This window comes from Oncorhynchus tshawytscha, linkage group LG06, assembly GCF_018296145.1.
Source record: "Oncorhynchus tshawytscha isolate Ot180627B linkage group LG06, Otsh_v2.0, whole genome shotgun sequence".
Taxonomy (NCBI): Eukaryota; Metazoa; Chordata; class Actinopteri; order Salmoniformes; family Salmonidae; genus Oncorhynchus; species Oncorhynchus tshawytscha.
Genome location: NC_056434.1, coordinates 66310406 through 66336662, shown reverse-complemented (window position 1 = coordinate 66336662; position 26257 = coordinate 66310406). Strand labels below are relative to the sequence as shown.

Genomic DNA, 26257 nt, shown 5'->3' with positions numbered 1-26257 from the left:
TTTAATTTATAATTGTCTTCGTATCTCAAAATCATTGTGGTTAATCGAAATTGCAAAAGTAATGCATATTGCCAACTTTATAAAAATAGCCTACTTAAAGCCAAAAAATAAAAACATTGCCTGCAGGTAGAAAATATCCTGGTTTTAAAAAGAAATAGTATAAATCACATTGAAATGCATGACCTGTCTGCAAGGAACTTGAAACGTTGTATCAACTAACTTGGCTCAGGCCTGAACCTCATGCTAGCAAACCTGCAACATTGTATAAAATATATATCTGCCAGTGAGCTCCGGACAGGCAAGGGTAAGAAGTAATCGGGTAGGCCTATTTGATGACGTTTCCATCAGAGCATAACCCCCCCCTTTCACGCTGAGTGGTTATCGAAAGACAGATAGAAGATTATCAAATGGGCCACGTTGAGGAGCTATTGTCATTCTCAATGGATGTAAAAACAGACTCTGGTCTGCCCTAGATCCAACTATGTTGGTAATTCGTGTCATGTCTGACTACTGCAGTAGGTTACTATGTGCTAGCTAACAGTAACAAACCCAGACGAGCTAAATGTGAAAGCATCCCGCAGATATCAGCTTCTCATTAGCTAGCTAATGTTAGCTTTATTATAGTTATAAAGCATTGCTAACTGTTTAATGTTTTGAAATAACTTTTATTTGACACATTATATACATAGACTTGGCAAGCTCTTTTGCAGCAAGCTTTTTTTTAGCTATAATATTTAGCTATCTAGCTAGCATCCAGTGTAGGTGAGTAGAAAAATTGCCGTAAAAACAGAAGACCTGATGTTTTATTTTTTTACCGGTTAATTACTTTTGATGCATCCATTGCAAAGATTTGTATAACTTGCTCCTTGTTCTATTTGTGCCTGTAGTCTACAGCAGCTGCCATTACTACATCAGTGAAAAACCGGAGCCAGTAATCCCCAGAATATCCCCAACAACTTAACCCCCCCCAACTGGCCTACTGCCAAGTCAAATATTTTGATTAGTTGAATCAGTGTTACTGCTTGGCTGGAACAAAAGCATGCACCCACACTAGCCTCTTCTTTCTTTGTTCTTATTATTGTTTCTTTGTCCTACCCCTCTCTGACACAAGTTAAATGCACACAAGTATTTTAATTGCTATGTCATGAACCACTGCAGTACATAACCTAGGCCCTTGTTTTATAAGATTTAGGATAGGCTGGCAAGTGTTTTAAAATAGATTAACTCATGAAAAACATGGCTGAGTAAGTTTACTATAGGCCTGCATTTTCACAGCTTAATTTTCAAATGACAGCAGGCTGTTATTCATTTTTCCTTTTGACCTGTTTGGCTGTGTAATGTCTGGTGTGTGCCATCCATTAATATTTGCCATGCTATTCAATGTTAACTGGTATGCTCACAATTTATGAGAATAATTTAATGTTGGGAGCATTATTAAGGTAAGTGCAGTGGTATCCTTTTTGCATAAATTATATATTTTTCACCTGAGTAATAATGGATGGTAGCCTACAGCCTGGAATCGAACTAGGGTCTGTAGTGACGCCTCTAGCACTGAGATGCAGTGTTTTAACCTTTTAATGATAGTGGGCAGCATTTTCACTTTTGGATGAATAGCGTGCCCAGAGTGAACTGCCTCCTACTCTGTCCCAGATGCTAATATATGCTTATTATTATTAGTAGTAGTAGTAGTAGTAGTAGTAGTAGTAGTATTGGATAGAAAACACTCTGAAGTTTCTAAAACTGTTTGAATGATGTCTGTGAGTATAACAGAACTCATATGGCTGGCGAAAACCTGAGAAATATCCAACCAGGAAGTGGGATATCTGAGGTTTGTAGTTTTTCAAAGCTTGGCCTACACAGTGTCTATGGAGTCAAGTTGCACTTCCTACGGCTTCCACTAGATGTCAACTCTCTTTAGAAACTGGATTGAGGATTCTACTATTAAGGAGGGGCTCATAAGACCTGTTTGAGTCAGTGGTCTGGCAGTGTCTCAGGCTTGTGACGCGCGCTCCCGACAGAGTTAGCTCTTGTTCCAGTGCTTTTCTTCAGACATAGAAATTCCCCGGTTGGAAGCTTATTGATGTTTTGATGTTAAAAACATCCTAAAGATTGATTCCATACATCATTTGACTTGTTTCTACGACCTGTAATGGAACTTTTTGAGTTTGTCTGGACGAAGTGTTCGTGCCTCATGAAGATGGATTACTGGGCTGAACGACAAGTGGCTATTTGGACATAAATGACGGACTTTATGGAGAAAATCAGTCATTTTTTGTCGAACTGGGATCCCTGGGAGTGCCTTCTGATGAAGATCATCAAAGGTAAGTGAATATTTATAGTGTTATTTCTAACTTCTGTTGACTCCAAAATGGCGGATATTTATCTGGCTGGATTGAGCTCTGAGCGCCGTTCTCAGATGATGCTTTTCCTGTAAAGTTTTTAAAAAATCTGACACAGTGGTTGCATTAAGGAGAAGTCTATCTTTAATTCTGTGAAAAACAGTTGTATCTTTTATCAATGTTTATTATGAGTTTCTGCAAAATCACGAGATGTTTTGGAATCAAAACATTACTGCATGTAACACGCCAATGTAAACAGAGTTTTGTATATAAATATGCACATTATCGAACAAAACATACATGTATTGTGTAACATGATGTCCTATGAGTGTCATCTGATGAAGATCATCAAAGTTTAGTGATTCATTTGATCTATATTTCTGATTTTTGTGACTCTTCTCTTTGGCTGGAAAAATGGCTGTGTTTTTTGACATGGCTATAACCTAACAATCATATGTTGTACTTTCGCTGTAAAGCATTTTTTAAGTTGGACACGATGGGTAGATTAACAAGATATTTATCTTTCATTTGCTGTATTGGACTTGTTAAAGTGTGAAAGTTACATATTTCGAAAAAAATATATTTTTGAATTTCTCACGCTGCCTTTTCAGCGGAATGTTGTCGAGGGGTTGAGCTAGCGGAACGCCTGCGCTAGAAAGGTTCAACTGCTGCACCACTTGGGAGCTCAATGAGGTGGGAAGACGACTCCAACCCACAAGACTCATCTCCACTCCAAGCAGAACACCTCAGTCTTAAAATATGACACATGAAGTTGGATAAAAACAGATAAAGGAGCAAGAAAAAATGTAGGCTAGTTCAAAATGCTTAGGGCGTTGTCCAAAAATGAAAAACGTGTAGTTGCTTGATCCCTGTCGAAGGATATGTTTAAAAAAACATTTTGTGTATGACCGTAAAACATTCTTATGATGACTATAACATTTGATGACACCTTAAATTCTTACACATTTTCTCATAAGTATATTTCAACATGGTCTGCTCAGGCAAATATGCCGAACTACTAAACTTGTAACCAATCAGAACTCCTGCAGGGCTTGTTCAAACTGCACTAGGATGGTTCTCCTCACAGGTGAGTGAATAGCACTTGGTTGATTTCTGGGAGCAGGACACTGGAGAGCGGAGGAGCTCATGTGAGACAAAAGTGAGGGATGAGAATTTAATAAAAAATAAATCATCACAGCAAAGGAATGTAGTTTGGCAGCTAGAAAATGAACATCCTGCCACTCTGGCAGGGTGCTCTTCAATCATCCTACTCCATCTATTTACAGGGATAATGTGCCATTTCTTATTTGTCAGTATGGATGAATTTAGTGGGTCCTGCCTTGATTACTTGAAATAAACTGGTAGGTGTGCCGGAATGACATGGTAGCTAGTCATAAAGCTATTTGCTCAGCTAGCTAGCAACAGATCTACTTGCTAACTCAGAAAATGTATTACTAAAAGCCAAACAGCAGATGTAAGATATAGGTTAGGGCTTCATGAAAAAGTATCTAGTTGACAGTAGGCTGTTTTTCCTGTAAGGAGGCATTTGGACTGGAGGTGTTGAGAGCGAAGGGGGAAATCTGGTGTTGGCCCTGGTGAGGGTAGCACATTCCCACAGAACGGGCCCTGTGAACGGACTGGAGCACCCCCCCCTGGTCTTTAATTTCAATTAGCTATGGCTGATCGTTCACTTTGATGGCATTAGTCGCTCCTCCAGGCCTCGACACATTTCCCTCTGCTCTCGTGCCTCTCTGTTAGTTTTGCTAAAGCCGACGGAATTAACTTCAGCGATGGAATCGCCAAATGCTTGACTTCCACTTCCTTTTTCAAGCCTATGTCACATACACAAGCTCACACATATCAACCCAATAATGTTTCTTTTTAGTTTGTTGACTTTAGTTTTTTCAGTGCCGCGGGGATCCTCTCTGCGCTCTTTTGGGACACGGTGTTCTCTCATGGCTGACATACTTCTCTTCCAAAAACTGGTTACACGACTCCCGTCAGACAGTAAAGTTGAACACCTCACTGACACCTGGTGTTGTGAGGATTTTGCATAATAAAGCTACGAGGCACTAGATGCTTTTCCCTTTTCACAACAGATATTGTGTTAGTGGTCTGTCCATCAACCTTCGGTCTGTTTTGCGGATCACAGTATGCAGTAGGCTAACTCTCCAACTTAAAACATGAGTCCATTTGTCTGACTTCTTTGAAGCTTGAGTAGAACTACAAGATGTCTAGTACTTTCGTCTTCCCTTTTAATACGCTTCCTTTATTTCTCTCTGCATTGTTGCTTTTACTCAAAATATATCTCCCCGAAGCCATACCCCTGTACTGTGACAGCTCGCAGCCTCATAATATATTCCTGCATGCTCTCAGGACTTTATAAATAGCCTGCGCAGTTAGTTGCCAATTATTGGCTGCACCCTTGAGTGACCTTGGCCTGGTGAGGAGACACTGAGGCAGTATTGTAAACAGATGAGCACAGCTGATCTCTATTGCCTTTCAGTGTTATGAACGTGCTCACTGTGTGTGTTCATCTATTTTCTTCGATTTGTTTTGTATTTGCTCATACTAACCACTCTAGCACTTTCAAATGGCTATTTTCTTGTCATTCGGCCTAAAAATAGTTGGCGCATGGAATGCCCACTGCAGTTATGTCCTTTTACAAGGTCACTTTGACTTGGCTATAAGGCCCTCAAATGCCTTTACACCAGCAGAAAAGCTTCCCACTTGCAGGAATTAAGATTTCTATTTGATGTACTGCATTTATTTTCCCTGCAAAAGAGTTTGTTGCTGAATGTAAACTCACATTGTTGTCTCTGGCTAATAAATAGTCCATGAGCCAGGGTGGTCAGTCAGGCTCACTTGGGCAGACGATGTCTCACAGTGATTTTCTTGAAGGCTTATGTTAGTGATGAGCAGGTTAACTTAAAACCCGCTGTCCCTGCGGTTATATCTGCAGGGCAGGTGGGTTTGGGGTCATTAAATATTGTGTGGGGTTGAATAAAAGGAATAAAGGTTTCATTCTTGTGTAGTTTATATCTATAGGCTATATAGAGGTTTTTTCTTTCATTATTTTAGGCTTTCTGGCATTTATGTGTAAGCTTGAGGGCCTAACTGTACTCGCACCAAATAGCTTACACACCAATTGCTTTTGGAAACAGGCAGAAAAAGTTAGCATAGACCCACGGAGGCAAGAAGGACAATGTCGAACTTAATTTCATTAAGAGAAATGCTACGAAATGGAGAGTTGAACATAATGGGAGGGCCCAAAAATGATTTGGTGAAGTGGTAAAAGAGGATGATGGCTATGTTATGTGTGATTGTGAGGCGCTATACAAATTCCACAGTCACAAGATGGGGCCTTCAAGCGAACTGTAGCCTGCTGTTTAGATCGGTTAAATGGAAACTGAAATCTAGGCACTGACTAGGTCTATATCCACTCCCGTAGCCTTAATAATAACTCCTGCGCATATGTGAATCCTGTGATCGCTCTGTATCTAGAAATCTTTTTAAAACCCTGTTCTAGCTGTGAGTGTCAAATGTGGTGCCTTTATCACCAAAGTTACATTCCAAAAACTGCCCCACCACATGGAATCCTATGGCTAAGCTTCTAACATTCTAACGTCAATGGCACAATATGGGTTATTTTTTAAATAAGAGTTGTAGCTGGTGTGCTTTCAGTGACAATTCCAGATCCACTTGTCAAAGGTTAAAATGTATCGGGTGTTTCCTTTTTTAAAGCAACAGCTAATTCTGATACTTTAGGTCATGTAGTGCATGTGGACACCTGCTTGTCGAACATCTCATTCCCAAATCATGGGCATTTAATAAAGAGTTGGTCCCCCCTTTGCTGCTATAACAGCCTCCACTCTTCTGGGAAGGCTTTCCACTAGATTCGTGAGGTAGGGCACTGATGTTGGTGCATTAGGCCTGGCTCGCAGTTGGTGTTCCAAATCATCAATGTTTGATGGGGTTGCGGTCAGGGCTCTGTGCAGGCCAGTCAAGTTCTTGCACACCGATCTTGACCAACCATTTCTGTATGGACCTCGCTTTGTGCACGGGATCATTGTTATGCTCAAACCGGAGAGATCCTTCCCCAAACTGTTGCCACAAAGTTGGGAGCACAGAATTGTCTAGAATATCATTGTATGCTAAGATTTAAGGGTTAAGATTTCCCTTCACTTGAACTACGTGGCCTAACCCAAACCTTAAAAACAGCCACAAACCATTATTCCTCCTCCACCAAACCTTACAGTTAGCACTATGCATTGGGGAAGGTAGCATTCTCCTGGCATTTGCCAAACTCAGATTCGTCCGTCGGACTGCCAGATGGTGAAGTGTGATTCACCTCTCCAGAGGACGCGTGTCCAATGGTGACGAGCTTTACGCCACTCCAGCCAATGCTTGGCATTGTTCATGGTGCTCTTAGGCTTGTGTGTGGCTGCTTGTGTGTGGAAACCCATTTCATTGAAAGGCAATTTTTACATGCTTCAGCACTCGGCGGACCTGTTTTTGAGCTTGTGTGGCCTATCACTTCTCGGCTGAGCGTTGTTGCTCCTAGACGTTTCCACTTCACAACAGCACTTCCAGTTGACCGGGGCAGCACTAACAGGGCAGTGATTTGACAAACTGACTTGTTGGAAAGATAACATCCTATGACGGTGCCTCGTTGAAAGTCACGGCGATCTTCAGTAAGGTCGGTGTACTGCTAATATTTGTCTATGGAGATTGCATGGCTCTGTGCTCAATTTTATACACCTGTTGGCAACGGGTGTGGCTGAAAAAGCAGAATCCACTAATTTCAAGGGGTGTCCACATACTTTTGTAAATATGAGTTATGTACGCTAGAGGTCAAGGTTCTGTTGACTTGAACATTCCAAAAATGTGTCTGATAGCTGTGAATCTAAGCTTTCCAATAGTATATTATTGATGTGAGCAATAGCTTGTTGTATACTGAACCCTATGGGATAGATGGAGGGATGAAAAAGAGTAGCACAGAGAATGCTACCATTTGATGTAGTGCTATCACACATTTTTCAACTCTAGGGACAGAGCTTCAATAAAATTACTTAGCCATCGTTGGCCCAAGTGAGCCCGATGGCCCAAATTTGTCTGGCTCATGGACTAAAAGGCCCTTTGAGTCACAAGGAGCTCTCCCATGTGGAAGAATAGCCCCTGTGTTGGTGCTGAGAGCAGTGCCTGGCTCTCAGGCTGCTGGGCCACATCCAGACCATGCTGCTCCACTTATCTCCCTGCCACAGCAGGGGCTTTTGGCCCACAGTTGCCCACTCAAAGGAGGCTTTATGGGTACACCATGGACAACCTCCTCTCCCACCCCCTGGAATAGCACATCCCTCAGGTCTAAAATCAGATGTTTGTGTGTCCAAATGTGCTGTTGGGGTATCTGAGCTGAAATGTCTTAAACTGTGCGCTAAATGAGGATTCCCTGGTATTGAACAGGGAAGTGACTGACACTCTTTGCCCCTATGTTTTCAGGTTCATGTAGGCAAGGCCTAAAGCTGTTTTGAAAGGCTAAACCTAAAGATCAACTATGAAGAAAACCCTCTGCCATTTCCTGGTTGCTAAAATTCTAGTAGTTTGCCTAACTTCAGTTGTGACAACAATCAAGTAGTGTATTTCCATTACCAAAAATATTGTATTTTCAGCTGTTTTAAAGCTGGTGTACAAAACCGAATGTAAAAGACACAAAAACAAAACTTAAAAACGTGAGGCATAGAAATAAGGCACATAGATCGGCTCTACCGCTTGCTTCTTAGACTTGCTTTCAATAAGTGACAGATCTATAATGCAGATTTCTAATGAATTTGTTTGGGTCGCCCAAAAAGTTACATCTTTCATTTTTGTTATTTACAGACTTGACTAATCACACAAGTGAGTCAATGTATGAGTATCCAGCATTAATTTGTCAGACACAGAAATCACACTTTGATAAGCCCTCTAAGAGCTTCAGCTCTTATATTCCTGTTTGAACTTGCCTCTGTTTCTCTGAGGTGGCGTCCTTCTGAAGACAGTGATGCTGAAGTGGCGGTAATTACACACATACACCGATCCGGCTCTGCTAATGACTTTTAAAGTTGGAAGATGTTAGTTGTGGGCTGCAGTAATGTGTAATGTCTTTCCATCAGTGTAGGTCGTAGTGTACTGCGGCTGGGTCCCTGGGCTCTGGGCCTCGGTGACAGTCTGTCTGCAGCGCTGTGCTGTGGCTCCTGCCCCGTCATCTGATACCTCCGCACAGCTTGGGTTGCCCAGCAACCCCCTCGGCCTGCTTTATTTTACTATAGGGGTTGTGCGCAAAATCTTAGGGCAGAAATAAAATGGAAATGTTTGGCTAAATCAAAACTTTTTATTTTCATGCAGACATATCAAGACTGGTGATATGCAGTCCTTCCCGACCTGTTATTGACACACTTTGGTCCATTTACAACGTCCCATTTGCTTGGTGCGTGACTAACTTGAGGCTCACACTCTCTCCTGCTCAGGTCTCCATGGTGCCATGCTGGATTTCTGTCTCCACCATCAATATGTTCTCTCTCCCCATGGATCTGTATGACCCCCAGCACCAACTCTGGTCTCTCTACAAGCTTCCTCAACATGCCCCTGCACCATGGATCCCCCAGTGAGGTAAGGCTGCTCTCTCTGGCTGTTACAGTGAATCCGAGGGATCACTCCTGCTTTAGATTATACTTGTGATGATACATGTTCAACCCCATACGGTGTGTAATTTGTGCAAGATGTGTTGTGGTCACATGCTTGGTTGGTGAATGCATCTCTGTTTGGATTCCTTCTCTGAGCCTTTTTCTTTAACCTAACAAATGTTTGTTTCTCTGCGGAGGGCACCGGTGATTACCACACAACCTGATTATACCCCTCCCCCTCTGAGGAGATTAAACCCTGACCTCTCCCGGCAGACAGAGCTGGCCAATCAGCGGGTGGTTACCCGGCTCTTAATTGCCGACGCAGATAGGGTCATTGGAGCTGTCTGCTGATGTGATTAATAACTAGAGGAATAAGAGCAGGAAAGGACCTGATTGCACATGCTCCCGGAGGTTTACACATCTGTGAGTTTTTCATGGGTGGAGTGACTCCCACCATGAGAGAACATCTAGAATGGGTTATTTTTGGGCGGGGGACGTTCTCTTATTATAAAATACATTTTTAAAAAGAGGTATCTCCTTGTCATTAAGTCACCATCTTAGTTCACAGTTTAAACATGTATAAAAGATGAGACGACAATGAAGTGATCGGTGGCTTATATGTTCTCTTTTGTTTTTGTTTGAGGAAAAAAACTAAAACACTGAGCCTGAGTTTGCGCACTCCGCCGGCAGACCTTCAAACAGAGTCAGGGAGTCTACTCGAGCAAATTGCTACCATATGTTCACAGAGGATGTTGAACCCAATGTATTTCACGTCCTCACTTTTAAACACGACTTAAGGCGAGTTGGTGAGTTTCCCAATTTGTGCCGGTCTACTTTTGTGTCCAACTTTTTCTCCTGAATCATCACTCATAGACTGAAGAGTGGTGTGACTTTAAGAAAGCAACCGGGATCTTCTCTCCTTATAGAGGTAGTGGTTGAGGGTGACACAGGTCTAGTCTCTGGAAGAGGGGGGAGGGGTCCGGTTGACAGGGATAAAGTGAGGCTTTTATTGTGGGAAGCTTGCACTCCCACTGGACCGTTAATTACAGCAGTAGTCTAACTGTGTGACTCCTGGCTTATTGACGGAAGAAGCTAGCAGTTATCCTGACAGATTAGCCAAACTTGGCTCTGTGCAGTTGAGAGCCTTTCGGCCTTGCTCCATTGTTCTGGTATGTGTCAGCAGAGTTCCAATCCAGCACAGTTCTAGATGCATAAGAAAACAGGAGGGGGGCATACAGGTAACTGCCCAAATACAGGAAACACTTGAGTAAATGAGGGACACAAAGTATATTGAAACACACAGGTATGGTTCCTGGGTTAATTAAGCAATTAACATACCATCATGCCTAGGTTCATGTATAAAAATTCCCAATTGCCCATTATTTTGGCTACCATGGCGAGAAGAGATCTGTTATTGGAAAGAGGGGTTTCGAAGGAGCATAGGGGGTTTAAAAATGACATACCCAAATCTACTGCCTGTAGCTCAGGACCTGAGGCAAGGATATGCATATTCTTGATACCATTTGAAAGGAAACCCTTTGAAGTTTGTGGAAATGTGAAAAGAATGTAGGAGAATATAACACACAAGATCTGGGAAAAGATCATGCAAACAAAAACAAGTTATTTTTTATTTATCTTTGAAATGCAAGAGAAAGGCCATAATATAATATTGCAGTTTATGCGCTATTTAGATTTTGGCCACTAGATGGCAGCAGTGTATGTGCAGTTTCAGACTGATCCAGTGAAGCATCACTTTTTTTTTTAAATCAAGTCTGCCCAGAAACGGCAGGGGTTCAAACTGTAGAACTCAGTACCTACATTTTTAATTTAAAAATAGATTTGATCAAACAAAACTATGCTACATGTTATGTCTGGAACCCTCAGGAGGACAAATCGGAGCAAGGTTACTGAATTTAAGTACATCAGAGGTGAATGTGTCAAACCAAGTGCCATGAGAAAAGTTTGTTGTGCACTCTCCTCAATAGCATGGTATTTTTTGACTGTAATAGCTACTGTAAATTGGACAGCACACTTAGATTAACAATAATTTAAGCTTTCTGCACATACAAGACATGTCTATGTCCTGGAATGTTGATGTTACTTACATCATTCTAGTCACATTAGCGCACATTCGCAATGCCCAAACTGGACTTGTCGCGTGCGCGAGCATTGCAAAATAAATGTACACACGCATGTGATTCAATCATTGCACCCACACTGCTCGCGCGCGCCAACGAACGTCTGCGTTGCCAGGCGCTAAAATATAAGTTGATTCTATTTGTGACGCAGAACGCGATGCAAGTCCTGCCTCTCCAATTTCCTCATTGGTTTTTAGAAACGTATACCCACATGCCATCTTCTCATTGGTTTTTAGGAACATATACCCAGGTGGGTGATTGAAAGATGAACTGAGGTCGGATGTGGTAATGCACCTTTAATATGAAAGTTAGTTTCCCATCGCCATATAAAGTCCAAATAAGAAAAAGAAGCCTGGAAGGAGGAGAGATTACTAGAAACGATTCGGTTGACCATTTTATGTGTGGATTAATTGTCAGAGTAGAGGACCTTGTGCATTTCAGATAAAATAACAACTCAATGTTTATGTCCAGGGACAAATTAGCTACCAACTGCTAGCTAGCTAAATTGCCATAAATGTTTAATGCTTTTTGACCTGTCCCCAAATGAATCAAATCAAATTTTATTGGTCACATACACATGGTTAGCAGATGTTAATGCAAATGTAGCAAAATGCTTGTGCTTCTAGTTCTGACCGTGCAGTAATGTCTAACAAGTAATCTAACAATTTCACAACAACTACCTTATACACGCAAATGTAAATGAATTAATAAGACTATGTACATATAAATACATGGAAAAGTGATGGCCGCGCGACATAGGCAAGATGCAGTAGATGGTATAGAGTACAGTATACATATGAGTAATGTAGGGTATGTAAACATGATATAAAGTGTCATTGTTTAAAGTGACTAGTGATACATTTATTACATCCAATTTTTAATTATTATAGCAGCTAGAGATTTGTGAACAGACAGTGGCTCGGGTGGTTGTTGTCCTTGATGATCTGTTTGGCCTTCCTGTGACATCGGGTGGTGTAGGTGTCCTGGAGGGCAGGTAGTTTGCCCCCGGTGATGTGTTGTGCAGACCTCACTACCCTCTGGAGAGCCTTACGGTTGTGGGCGGAGCAGTTGCCGTACCAGGTGGTGATACAGCCCGACAGGATGCTCTCAATTGTGCATCTGTAAAAGTTTGAGTGTTTTCAGTGACAAGCCAAATTTCTTCAGCCTCCTGAGGTTGAAGAGGCGCTGTTGCGCCTTCTTCACCACACTGTCTGTTTGGGTGGACCATTTCAGTTTGTCCGTGATGTGTACGCCGAGGAACTTAACTTTCCACCTTCTCCACTACTGTCCCGTCGATGTGGATAGATAGGGGGGTGCTCCCTCTGCTGTTTCCTGAAGTCCACGATCATCTCCTTTTGTTTTGTCGATGTTGAGTGTGAGGTTATTTTCCTGACACCACACTCCAAGGGCCCCCACCTCCTCCCTGTAGGCCGTTGTTGGTAATCAACTCTACCACTGTAGTGTCGTCTGCAACTTGATGATTGAGTTGGAGGCGTGCATGGCCACGCAGTCATGGGTGAACAGGGAGTACAGGAGAGAGTTGAGAACGCACCCTTGTGGGGCCCCAGTGTTGAAGGTCAGCGGATGGAGATGTTATTTCCTACCCTCACCACCTGGGGGCGGCCTGTCAAAAAGTCCAGGACCCAGTTGCACAGGGCGGGGTCTAAACCCAGGGTCTCAAGCTTAATGACGAGTTTGGAGGGTACTATGGTGTTAAATGCTGAGATGTAATCAATGAACAGCATTCTTACACAGGTATTCCTCTTGTCCAGATGGGTTAGGGCAGTGTGATTGCATCGTCTGTGGACCTATTGGGGCGGTAAGCAAATTGGAGTGGATCTAGGGTGTCCGGTAGGGTGGAATTGATATGATCCATATCCTTGCTTCCTTCTCTCAAAGCACTTCATAATGACGGAAGTGAGTGCTATGGGGCGGTAGTCGTTTAGCTCAGTTACCTTAGTTTTCTTGGGAACAGGAACAATGGTGGCCCTCTTGAAGCATGTGGGAACAGCAGACTGGGATAGGGATTGATTGAATATGTCCGTAAACACACCAGCCAGCTGGTTTGCGTATGCTCTGGGGACGCGGCTAGCGATGCTGTCTGGGCCGGCAGCCTTGCGAGGCTTAACGCGTTTAAATGTTTTACTCACGTTGGCTGCGGTGAAGGAGAGCCCACAGGTTTTGGTAGCGGTCCGTGTCAGTGGCACTGTATTGTCCTCAAAGCGAGCAAAGAAGTTGTTTAGTTTGTCTGGGTGCAAGACATCGGTGTCCTCGTGGGGGCTGGCTTTCTTTTTGTGATCCGTGATTGACTGTAGACCCTGCCACATACTTCTCGTGTCTGAGCCGTTGAATTACTTTGTCTCTATACTCTGACGCTTAGCTTGTTTGATTGCCTTGCGGAGAGAATAGCTACACTTTTTGTATTCGGTCATGTTTCCGGTCACCTTACCATGATTAAAAGCAGTGGTTCGTGCTTTTGGTTTTGCTCAAATGCATATACATCAATGTTGTTTTTTGAGGCTATTCGGAACATATTCCAGTCCACGTGATTGCTTCAATCTTGAAGTGTGGAATCTTACCAGCGTTGAACAGACCTGAGCACAGGCGTTTCCTGTTTTTAGTTTCTGTCTATAGGCTGGGAGCAACAAAATTGAGTTGTGGTCAGATTTGCTGAAAGGAGGGCGAGGGAGGGCTTTGTATGCATCACGGAAGTTAGAGTAGCAATGATCCAGAATGCTGCCAGCCCGGGTCGTGCATTCGATATGCTGATAAAATTAAGAGCCTGACCAGAAGACCGCTCCGTCTGCCCCTTCTGCGGCGGCTTTGTTTAGGGTCGCCTACTGGGATCCGATCCATTGTCCTGGGTGGTGGTCCAAACAGAGGATCCGCTTCGGGAAAGTCGTATTCCTGGTCGTAATATTGATAAGTTGAAGTTGCTCTTATATCCAATAGTTCCTCCCGGCTGGATGTAATAAGACTTCAGATTTCCTGGGGTAACAGTGTAAGAAATAATACTTAACTATGCAGTATTTTTGTCATTTTTTCTAAGAACGCGAAGCGACCATCTCTGTTGGCACAATGTCACTGTCATAATTGGTTCAGAGTTTGTTTTGATATTTCAACTTGTGTGTCGTGATTGCGTTTGGTGTGGGGGGGGGGGACAAAATCAATTTGCGCACGATGGTGTCCGGTTTGGGCATGGTGCTATGGGAGATTCTGGAGCGGTACCTGAGACAGCATCGACAAAACACCAAATTATAGAATTTATTGCGCAAGAATTTTGTTGCATCCCTCCAATAGAGTTCCAGACATTTGTAGAATCTTTTCCAACAAGCATTGAAGCTATTCCCGGTTGTGTTGGCCTAATGCCCTATTAAGACACTTTGTTGGTGTTTCCTTTATTTTGTCAGTTATCTGAATGTACAGCTAACACACAAAATATTTACAACCTGTCAGCTACTTTCAAGGCTAGGTGTGTTTTTCTTCTGTTGTCTGGTTACATCTTGGAATGCCAAACCAGTCTTAAGTATTAAGGATTAAGCCTATGTGTGGTCAGTTCAAACCACTGAACTGCTAGGCCTATACCCATTATTCCAAAATGTGTTCCAATAAAATGCATCACTTGTCCCTCCTCCCCTCATCTTCCCATCTTCAAGGTCAGTCGATTGACAACCGGAGAGATCCTGTCTGCCATACAGTAGCTACTAGCAGATTTATTGTCCTGACTGGGGATGTTAATCGGTTCGCAGTCCAAAATACATTTGACCGGTCATGCTTATCGGTCTCTAGGTTCATTTGCATATGTTAGTGGATCATTTCAATTGGCCCGTGTGTATTTTCCTTAGTTGTCATGCGCACAGAATACAGAGGCTAGTTTGAGGAGCCGAATGGTCTATCACCTATTACCTGGAGTGAAACATGCTTTTGTAAGCCCAGTCATTGCGCAACAAATAACAATTCTAAATGCAACTGCGTGTTAAACTGTTTTGAAGACCAAGATTAAAAATAGCATTTTTTTTCTTTCTCAACTCGTAATTAAAATGCGTCTCCCATTCGCCATCGGAATGCATAGGCTATAGTCAATGGTAGGCACACTTTTGAAATGTGCGCTAGAGGCAGTGTAATTGTTTGAAACCTGGACGTTTGACTTTACTTCAAATAATGAGGAATGTCTTACGTTGCTTCAATTATTTTATGAAGACTTCCTCATGCCATTACTGTTGTGTTTCTCTCTTGTTCTATTGGTTTTCATATAAAGAAGTGGTTTATATTAGCAACCCATCCTAGTCCCGCTCTTTCTATGTTTCTAATGGAGATTTTCATCTGTCACACATGGAACCACTTGCATTAGGAGCACTGTTTAGAACGGTGGTGACCCACCAATTGGATTTTGGCAAATGCTTGAATTAGGTTTTATTAGTTGCTTCATTACAGTAGTTGCATATTCAATAATAGGCCACAGTCTTTTGATTAAGATTATAGGCTTGCTATTGTTGCATGTTTTCATTAAGCTCTTAATGAAATATGTCCGTTCCTTGCATGCATAGTTTTTTTTGTTGCTCACTTCATTTAACTGTTTAGAAAAAATGTTGCTGTTTGTTGACCGGTTAATGAGGGTTGGTTAGTCGGCAGCAAAATTGACCGAAATTTGCATCCCTAGTCCTGACAAAGCCTTATTTCAGACCATCTTCTGTGAGGGATCTGTCAGTGAATCCCAAACTATCCCCTCGCACCCTAACTGGCTCGGAGGGCCCTCTGTTGTCACATGTTGCTGACAACTTAGAGGGTGGCTTCCAGAGAGTGGCGAGGGGATCAATAAACCCATCAACTGCAGGACACACTTGTGACTTGAATGATGCAATTCATGTTCCACTTTTAAATGATACGAGTATGAAATTCTAATGAACAAATACCCACTGTTTTAAACCTCAGTGTTTTTATTTATTTATTTGTGAGTATTTAATCTGTTACATGTGTCAAGTCTCGAAATCAGACAAACAAATGCACGTGGCCCCAAACATATCGCAGTTCGTATTGGGGTAGCACTTTGCTCTGAACCCTGCATCTGTGCTGGCTAGGTCAAAGTGGCTATCGAGGGACTAATTAGCCCTACACCATCATCAATAATTTTCACTCCCTCAGCTTTGGGACACTATAGCAAATAGAGGAGGCATGCGTGAATGTGCAAATGGAGGGGCGAGGGAAAGGATGTGGTTTGGGATTAAGGATGTGGTTTGGGATTCAGCCTGTGTCTCCGTGTGGGATGGTTTCTCTCAGGAGGATTGCAGTTCTGGAGCGCTGCCTGGCCCCAGCTCTTATCAGCACCCCCCGCTAGTGGAATGTGTGAGCAGGTAATGGAAAATAAACTGGCAGAAAATCTCAGCTCATGGAAATTTGAGTGATAATGGGCACCTTGCCGGAGCAGAGCCTGTGTCAAAGGAAAGTCAATTAAAAAATAGTGGTTTTGAATTGGCCTGCTTGACGTTCTATTTTTTTCCCGCTGCCTTCTTGAAGAGGGCCTCTGTTTCAACAAGGGTGCCAACACTGTTTAGATCAGAGGGTGTTCAGTTGAGTTCAGATAGTATTATCAAAATATTATGCCAAACAGTGCTGTAAAACGCCAGCTACCATGTACTGTGTGGTTTGATAAGAGGGTGGCCTAGTCTTCCATGGGTGTCCTGTGTGTGTGTGTGTGTGTGTGTGTGTGTGTGTGTCCGTGTGTGTCTGTAAAAACCATTAGCATGTGTAGTTCCTCACAAAAAACACAAGGATTGACACCCACCATCACAGATTGTTTCTGTAGTTAGTAACAGATAAGATTAGCAGTGCTGAAATATTTTTGTTTTGAAATTATATCTGAGAAATTACTCTTAATTGATTTCACCCAAATTGACCATTTACATTTATGGGGTTCAGATAGTAATCAACATCCAATTTGAACCAAACTTCTTCCTACCAATGAGTAAGACACCCACAGATCCCCACACCCCATGCCAATCCCATACCAAGAACTAGTATCAGTTCTCTATGTTTAAGTAGTATGAAGCTGTGGCTTGGAGTATTGCTTCTCCATACTATGCAGTGTATTCCCTGTGAATCTGTTTTTTCACCTTTGAGAGAATTTGTCATTGAAGCTGCTTGCATTATTTGCCATAAACAATTGTGACAGTAACATGTGTTGACCTCTAGATGTCGCTGTTTCTGCTATACCGCCACAATCTTTTATACATGTTTCTTGTCTCTTGTGTTTATTGAATAGATGTTTGCAATTTGGGTCGAAAACTAAGAGATTTGTTTCATTGAAATAAATTGTGTGGTCATCCTAGAACTGGGATGACAAACCGAAAATTAGCAACCATACCGATCACTTATCGCAGGCATTTTGCTGATATTGTTCATTACAATAACTAGCTTATATTATATAGATGTGAAGTTTTTAAATGAAATACGTTTGCTAATATGGGTGCTTGTTAATGGGGCAATTGATGGCTACAGGTATCAAACTAGTAGTTGGTTTTCTTTGCACATCAAAATTATAAATGTATTGTTCTGTTTATCATTATCGCATCAATTCAGGCAATTTATTGTGATATGGATGTTTGTCCATATCGTCCAGCTCTAGGTCATCCTCACAATTCAAGCCAGTCTTCCATGAATGCAATTCAGTTTTCTAATGGCAGGAAAAAAGAAAAAGCCATGTCTCAGACTGGCCAATAAAAAGAAAAGATTAAGATGGTCAAAACAATAGACACTGGACAGAGGGATGGCTTTTTCTTTGCAACTCTGCCTAAGAAGGCCAGCATCCAGGAGTCGCCTCTTCACTGTTGACTAGACCCTCGACTGTATTTGTCCTCTTGTCGCTCAGTTGTGCACCGGGGCCACCCACTCCTCTTTCTATTCTGGTTAGAGCCTGTCTGCGCTGTTCTGTGAAGGGAGTTGTACACAGCGTTGTATGAGATCTTTAGTTTCTTGGCAATTTCTTGCATGGAATAGCCTTAATTTCTCAGAACAAGAACAGACTATTTTCAGAAGAAAAGTTCATTGTTTCTCGCCATTTTGAGCATGTAACCGAACCCACAAATGCTGATGCTCATTAGTCTAAAGGCCAGTTTTATTGCTTCTTTAATTAGCACAACAGTTTTCAGTTGTGCTAACATAATTGCAAAAGGGTTTTCTAATGATCAATTAGCCTTTTAAAATGATCAACTTGGCTTAGCTAACACAACATGCCATTGGAACACAGGAGTTCATGGTTGCTGCTAATGGGCCTTTGTACATCTGTGTAGATATTCCATAAAAATCAGCCGTTTCCAGCTACAATAGTCATTTACAACATTAACAATGTCTACACTGTATTTCTGATCAATTTGATATTTTAAAGGACAAAAAATACTTTTCTTTCAAAAACAAGGACATTTCTAAGTGACCCGACATTTGGAACATTAGTGTATAGGCTCAGAATGTGGTGTTGGCATGTCATATGCCTAAGTTTGCTAGTCTTGCCAATAGTTGGCAATATCAGTGGGTTTTGTGATGAATGAGCCATGTGATTCAGTAAATGATGGAGCCGAGTTCCAAAAATTACAATCATTCTTTTATATAGACACACCTGTCTATATAAGGTCCTACAGTTGACCGTGCATGTCAGAGCAAAAACCAAGCCATGAGGTCGAAGGAATTGTCCGTAGAGCTCCTTTACAGAATTGTGTCGCGGCACAAATCTGGGGAATTGTACCAACAAAAATTCTGCAGCGTTGAAGGTCCCAAAGTGTCCTCCATCATTCTTCAATGGAAGACGTTTGGAACCACCAAAACACTTCCTAGAGACCTGAAAATAGCTGTGCAGAGACGCTCCTTATCCAACCTGACAGAGCTTGATAGGTTCTGCAGAGAAGAATGGGAGAAACAACCCAAATACAGGTGTGCCAAGCTTGTAGCGTTATAACCAAAAAGACTTGGCTGTAATCGCTGCCAAAGGTGCTTCAACAAAAGTACTGAGTGAAGGGTCTGAAATATTTGTAAATGTGATTTACGTTTTTCTCTTTTTTTATAAATGTACAAAAGTCATTTTAATTTTTTTATTTGTTTAACTAGGCAAGTCAGTTAAGAACAAATTCTTATTTTCAATGGTGGCCTAGGAACAGTGGGTTAACTGCCTGTTCAGGGGCAGAACGACAGATTTCTACCTTGTCAGCTCGGGGATTTGAACTTGCAATGTTTTGGTTACTAGCCCAACGCTCTAACCACTAGGCTGTCATTATGGGGTATTGTGTGTAGATTGATATGTAGATATATAAATAAATAAATACATTTTAAAAATCCATTTTAGAAAAAGGCTGTAACGTAACAATGTGGAAAAAGTCAAGGGGTCTGAATGCACTGTAGACACATGCTATGGTTTTAATCAACTATATTCACTGAGCATATTTTATGCTCATTGATTAAATAAGATGGTCAAATGACTAGTGGGAGAACGACTAGCATTTGATTGTGCCGTGCCGGGCTCAGACTTCATGCGCTGTGTTAAAAGATAGTGATAGTGTGACCATTGTCTCCTCCCTGCTGCAGCGACCACCACAGAACATAAGTGTTTATTGCGCTGTTCGTGTTGCTGAAGCTGCAACATAATTACAGCATTCCTGACAAAGGTTCTGTTACCGAAATCCCTCATTTGTTTAGGATAAACATGACCTATTCCCTCATCCCTTGTTCTCCTTATGACACATGTATGCATCGCATGCACGTGACCAATAGGGCCTGACCTAGAGCATATCATAATCACTTAATAAATTGCTTATAACAAACTCCGAACACCATAACAGCAAAATGGGTGCAGAGGGCGTGACAAACTCAAAACGGGGGAATGTTACTGGTTGCTCAGGAGGTAAAGGGGAAGTCAGATGTGTGGAATAAATGTGACTAGTTGTGGAAAATACTGGAGATCAAGAAAAATAAGTTAAGGAGCAAGCGCTGTGTGCATATTATGTGTACCAAACAGGTGCTGTTAAATTACAATATAATTTTTCTGACCATTTGGAACAATGTAAACAACTCTAAATACATTATAAGCGTACCAGAGAGTCTGTTGTCAAAAAAATAAGCTGTGCAGATTTTTAAGCCTTTATTACTTCAAAGACTAAAAACAGTCACATTCATTAATGCAATTTCCCGAAATGGAATGGGTTCAGCCTATTTAAAACTAAATGCTTGATTACATTTCAAATCACGAATGACTCGTATGCTGTGTGATGACATGAACAAATTAATTATTGATACAGTAGCCTAAACTTTTGACTGGTACTGTATATGGATGATAAATAAAGCCATATTTAACAGTTAGGCTATTGATTGTAGACCTTATTTAGTTGGTTTCCTCTCTCCTCACTTTTCTTAGACAATGAGACACGGGCTCTTTTTCACATCTCCTCATTCTGCTGCTGCCTCTGTCGCATTGTTCTCAACACCAATATGCTGGTGTCTTTGCTATTATGCGCATAAAGCAGGAGAAAGCGCATTTTGTTATTAAATGTTTTATTAGTGTTGCGCTGTTGTTCTTACGTAACAACCATCTACAATTTCAGTAGCACATGACTTAGTGATGGACTGTGCATCCCCACTGCCTCCACAATGGATTAGTCCACTCAGACGGGTGTCTTGTACACCATGAAATATTTGTATTACTATTGCTCGGCTAAAGAAATCTCTGTCGACCAAACAATCGACTAGTCCTAATTTAGGTCACCCAGAAAATATGCCTCTGTTGATATCACATTTCACTCATTATCCAGACACTGACTTTTAGCACTTGGAGGTCTATCGCAGCTTCCCAAAAGGAATGGTTTTTAGGTGAGGCAGTTGGACCTGCAGCCATATTACTTCTACAGCAATGTGTGTTATAGTTCTGCCAAATGGCATGGCATTGCATGCAAGGGTGTGGCCTTTGGTCCTTTACCTTTCTAACATTTACAGGAATATGACTCTGAACAAAAACGTCAACACCTCCACCATTTGGATTCCTGTCTCTTCTGAGGAAGTTGAAACCATGTATTGCCTACCACTGTATCATCAAAGGTATTTTCAAAGTGAGATTCAGAGATAGTCAGTATATGAATGTTATCCATTACTAGCAAGTTAGCCCACGTTAACGTATGTAGCCTATTTTTAGCACTTTTCTCATTCTTTGTTTGTATTGCTTTACTGGGAGGCTTATCAGAGGTAGACATGACAGTAATATTTGTGTTTGAGCTGATAGTGCAGGCTGAGCTGCACAAAGTGGACTTCCTACTAGGGCAATCCGCCTCAGTGCTAACAGTATAACTCGGGTTCATAGGCGGATATAGCGCCGCCAATTGGCGTGGCATTGCATGAAAGGGTGTGAAGTTTGGTCTTTTACTATCATGCAAGGTTGCACCTTCCTAGGCCTCACCATGTCACATGAATTTGCATTTTAAGTTGGCCTTACGGAAGAAGAGGAATAATAATATTAATGAACGCCAACAAACACAATAGGGATTTATCATTTTTATTGAACCTTTATTTACCTGGGCAACAATGTATTGTGATTAGTGACATTTACTATTAAACCCAACGCAACCCAATACTATTACAATTGCGAAACACTATAGTGTTTTTGGGACTTTTACCATCGAAGACCATTAGAACTGCTGTAGCCTAATGGTTTGCTTGTTTATCAGGAATGGTCTAATGGTAACTAATCCAGACCTTTTTGAAAGGAATAAACTATACACAATGGGGCCGTTTCCTGCATACAGATTAAGTGTATAAAAAAAAGGACAAACTGATTTGCTTTCATTGAGGACTGGCTTGAATTATGAGCGTGACCTAACAATGTATTTTTATCACAAGCCAAATCTATTGGTTTTCTACCCCCAAGTATATGCGGGTGCTTATTCTTTGTAGGCACCTGATATGAGCCATAAGGGAGACTAGACATCTACCACCCCACTATGGTTCTGATATCACCATCACCAACTAATTTACCTGTCATGTTTGCAGATTAACTGTCTCTTTCACTTTGGTCATGCAGTATGCCTCCCTACAAGAAATGTTAATCATTTGATGGGTGCTTAGATCTATCCTGTTTCACACATGTACAAGTGTGTATTATACACATGTGAATTGGAAATGTGTTTTATGCATATCCCAACTCCCCCTGAGACACCCTTGGAGAGTGGCGTCACGACCAGCATCAGCCCATCTACAGATTTTTCATATTGTCAGCTCATGGATTCGTAGTGGCAACCTTTCGTTTACTGGCCAAACGTTCTAACCACTAGGCTACCTACCTCCCAGGTTTGTAAGATCTAGTGTAACACTAAAGACTTGCAGCGAGCAGGATGGAGTAAACTATCGATGACAGTATCATCTACCTGTGCATCATCAAGACAGTTGCTTTGTGCGTGGGTTAACATCCTATGGTTAGCACCTATGTTCAAACTTAGCCATTGTTATATAAATGATGGTTGAAACGTAAGTGGCCAGGCCTTGGTCCCAAGTCAGAGCAGGTCCGCAGAGGCCATGGCCCAGTGAGGCACGGGTACCGGTCCGTAGAGATGTAAACAGAAAAGTCTGAGCCTTTTGGGTAAAACACTGGGGTAAGTCTTGGGTGGAAACTCAGCACTGGAGTATGGCTCAGGGAGTCAAGTGGAAAATGCAGAAGTCAAGGATGGGGAATGAGAGGAGAGGGTGTGGGTTGGAGGCAGCTCCGTGTGGATGGGTATTCTTATGCTAATCCACTCCCGGGATGAGGCGCAAAGCAGCCAAGCAAACAATGGCAGTGGAGCCAGAAAGTCTGCCCTGCAGTCTAGCAGGCCTTGAAAGGCATGTTGGTCGGGGCGCCGACACTGGGAGAAGGCTGCCTGCAGCACGGAGAGGGCTGCCTGCAAGGAGGGGCCCCAGGAGAGGCCATGGATCTGGGCCAAGGCATGGAGAGCGAGTGGGGGAGCAGGCTGGAAGAAGGGGGGTGAAAGGTAGAAGGAGACAAATGACATACCACATCACTCTGTTCACTTTATAGGCAGCAGGGCTGCAGTGAAGAGCTCCTTCCAAGGCTGTGTGAGAGTCGTAGCGAGAGTGTTCGGTTGTACTTGTTTTTTATTTTTTATTTATACCCCTTTTTCCAGAATACCTCCATTTACCAGGCCCTTATTGGTCAAGTCTACATTTTTACCCTCCCCTAAAACAGCAAAGCCCAATATTATATAGTGGGGCAAAAAAGTATTTAGTCAGCCACCAATTGTGCAAGTTCTCCCACTTAAAAATATCAGAGAGGCCTGTCATTTTCATCATAGGTACACTTCAACGATTTTTAATGAATTTATTTGCAAATTATGGTGGAAAATAAGTATTTGATCACCTACAAACAAGCAAGATTTCTGGCTCTCACAGACCTGTAACTTCTTTAAGGGGCTCCTCTGTCCTCCACTCGTTACCTGTATTAATGGCACCTGTTTGAACTTGTTATCAGTATAAAAGACACCTGTCCACAACCTCAAACAGTCACACTCCAAACTCCACTATGGCCAAGACCAAAGAGCTGTCAAAGGACACCAGAAATAAAATGCACCAGGCTGGGAAGACTGAATCTGCAATAGGTAAGCAGCTTGGTTTGAAGAAATCAACTGTGGGAGCAATTATTAGGAAATGGAAGACATACAAGACCACTGATAATCTCCCTCGATCTGGGGCTCCACGCAAGATCTCACCCCGTGGGGTCAAAATTATCACAAGAACGGTGAGAAAAAATCCCAGAACCACACGGGGGGACCTAGTGAATGACCTGCAGAGAGCTGGGACCAAAGTAACAAAGCCTACCATCAGTAACACACTACGCCGCCAGGGACTCAAATCCTGCAGTGCCAGACGTGTCCCCCTGCTTAAGCCAGTACATGTCCAGGCTCGTCTGAAGTTTGCTAGAGAGCATTTGGATGATCCAGAAGAAGATTGGGAGAATGTCATATGGTCAGATGAAACCAAAATAGAACTTTTTGGTAAAAACTCAACTTGTTGTCTTTGGAGGACAAAGAATGCTGAGTTGCATCCAAAGAACACCATACCTACTGTGAAGCATGGGGGTGGAAACATCATGCTTTGGGTCTGTTTTTCTGCAAAGGGACCAGGACGACTGATCCGTGTAAAGGAAAGAATGAATGGGGCCATGTATCGTGAGATTTTGAGTGAAAACCTCCTTCCATCAGCAAGGGCATTGAAGATGGAACGTGGCTGGGTCTTTCAGCATGACAATGATCCCAAACACACCGCCCGGGCAATGAAGGAGTGGCTTCGTAAGAAGCATTTCAAGGTCCTGGAGTGGCCTAGCCAGTCTCCAGATCTCAACCCCATAGAAAATCTTTGGAGGGAGTTGAAAGTCCATGTTGCCCAGCAACAGCCCCAAAACATCACTGCTCTAGAGGAGATCTGCATGGAGGAATGGGCCAAAATACCAGCAGCAGTGTGTGAACCTTGTGAAGATCTCTGTCATTGCCAACAAAGGGTATATAACAAAGTATTGAGAAACTTTTGTTATTGAACAAATACTTATTTTCCACCGTAATTTGCAAATTAATTAATTAAAAATCCTACAATGTGATTTTCTGGATTTTTTTTCCTCATTTTGTCTATCATAGTTGAAGTGTACCTATGATGAAAATTACAGGCCTCATCTTTTTAAGTGGGAGAACTTGCACAATTGGTGGCTGACTAAATACTTATCTCATATATATATATATATATATATATATATATATATATATATATATATATATATATATATATATATATATATATATATATATATATATATATATATATATATATATATATATATATATATATATACTGTATATGTGTGTGTATATGTGTATATATATATATATATATATCATATATATATATTTAGCTCTGGAGTTGGAAATAAAGCATTGTAGTCAATCAGGAAGCTTTGTTTTTATTCAGACTGCAGCCTTCCAGAGCGGGAAATGCAGATGTGTGAAGGTTGGTTATAGATGTCTGTCTTCTCTGCAGCGACGGACACAACCCCCCCCCCCAGGCTCATTTTACAGAGCTTTATTACAATATGGGTGTAGCAGCGTCAGCGTCTAAACCATATCTCAGTTGAAGAATGGATTAATGAATAAGCTGACCTTTAAGAGAAGAATTTTGAGATTAACGTCTGTAAAATAGGCCTATTAGTTATATACATTTTGTGCGGGTTGGACATATGAAGATCATTCCCAACTCTGGCTCTACCATATGGCCATATGCAGCTTTTAAGGGATTGTTCAGTCAAATCTAAATGTGTCAGAGGAATGAGTTACCATTTCAAATTCACCTCAGGTTAAACCCTTTTCTAGATGTGCTCCCACTTGTCCTAATAATATGCACCCTGCGGTGTTCTGAAACGATGCCAATTTCATTTCCATCATTGTTGTCTCTGACCTAATGGAATGATTTTGACTCTTATCAGTTCACCTCAGTCTCCAGATGGGATTTAAAGACCTCTTTGGGAGCGTTTTCTCAGTGTTTTCCTGTCTGTAGCCACTCCTTGGATTTCCAGCCCATTGAATTTCCTGGCATCCATTGAGTGGTGCGACCCAGAATTCCTTCCCTAGGGGGATGACCATGCATCAGTGGTTCGCTATAAGAGTGATTATTCTATACAGGTGGCACCACCGTTTTCACATGACAATGCCCCCTTTCATTCTCTTCATCTGATGGAAGAGTGAGCAGTGATGCAATTTTCCAGCTACCTATAGGCCTACATGTTTCAGTAGACCTCTTGGTAAAGTTTTCATTTAAGGCAGTGGTATAGGGGTGCCTGGAGAAGTGGGCATACTCACATTTAGCCCAAAATGTCCCGCCCGGCGGAATAAAGTTTGCAGGGTTTCAAGTTCAAAACCACTTAGAACATCTGAGTTATGTTTTTTTTGTGTGTTTTTAAGTCCACAACAATGCTTAAACCATATCAGGAGACCCTTTTTGATGTCTGCGGAAAAATATAAATGTTTTTGGTAGAGGGTAGTTGCCCTTCAATTCAGTTGCCCACCTAGCAAGAGACGGTTTTGCTAGCGGTGTTTCTGTGGGCGACTCGGGGGGGGCAGGC

The 26257-nt window shown here is 42.0% G+C and overlaps 1 protein-coding gene across 2 annotated transcripts in view; it reads left to right on the top strand.

The window, feature by feature from the left end:
* The window catches only part of bmpr1aa (bone morphogenetic protein receptor, type IAa), a 65646-nt gene that overhangs the window by 14705 nt on the left and 24684 nt on the right, over positions 1-26257 (top strand). For both annotated transcript variants that reach the window (XM_024424630.2, XM_024424629.2), the window contains exon 2: positions 8843-8984. The gene's annotated coding sequence lies outside the window, so the exon portion shown is untranslated. The remainder of the gene's footprint in view (positions 1-8842; positions 8985-26257) is intronic.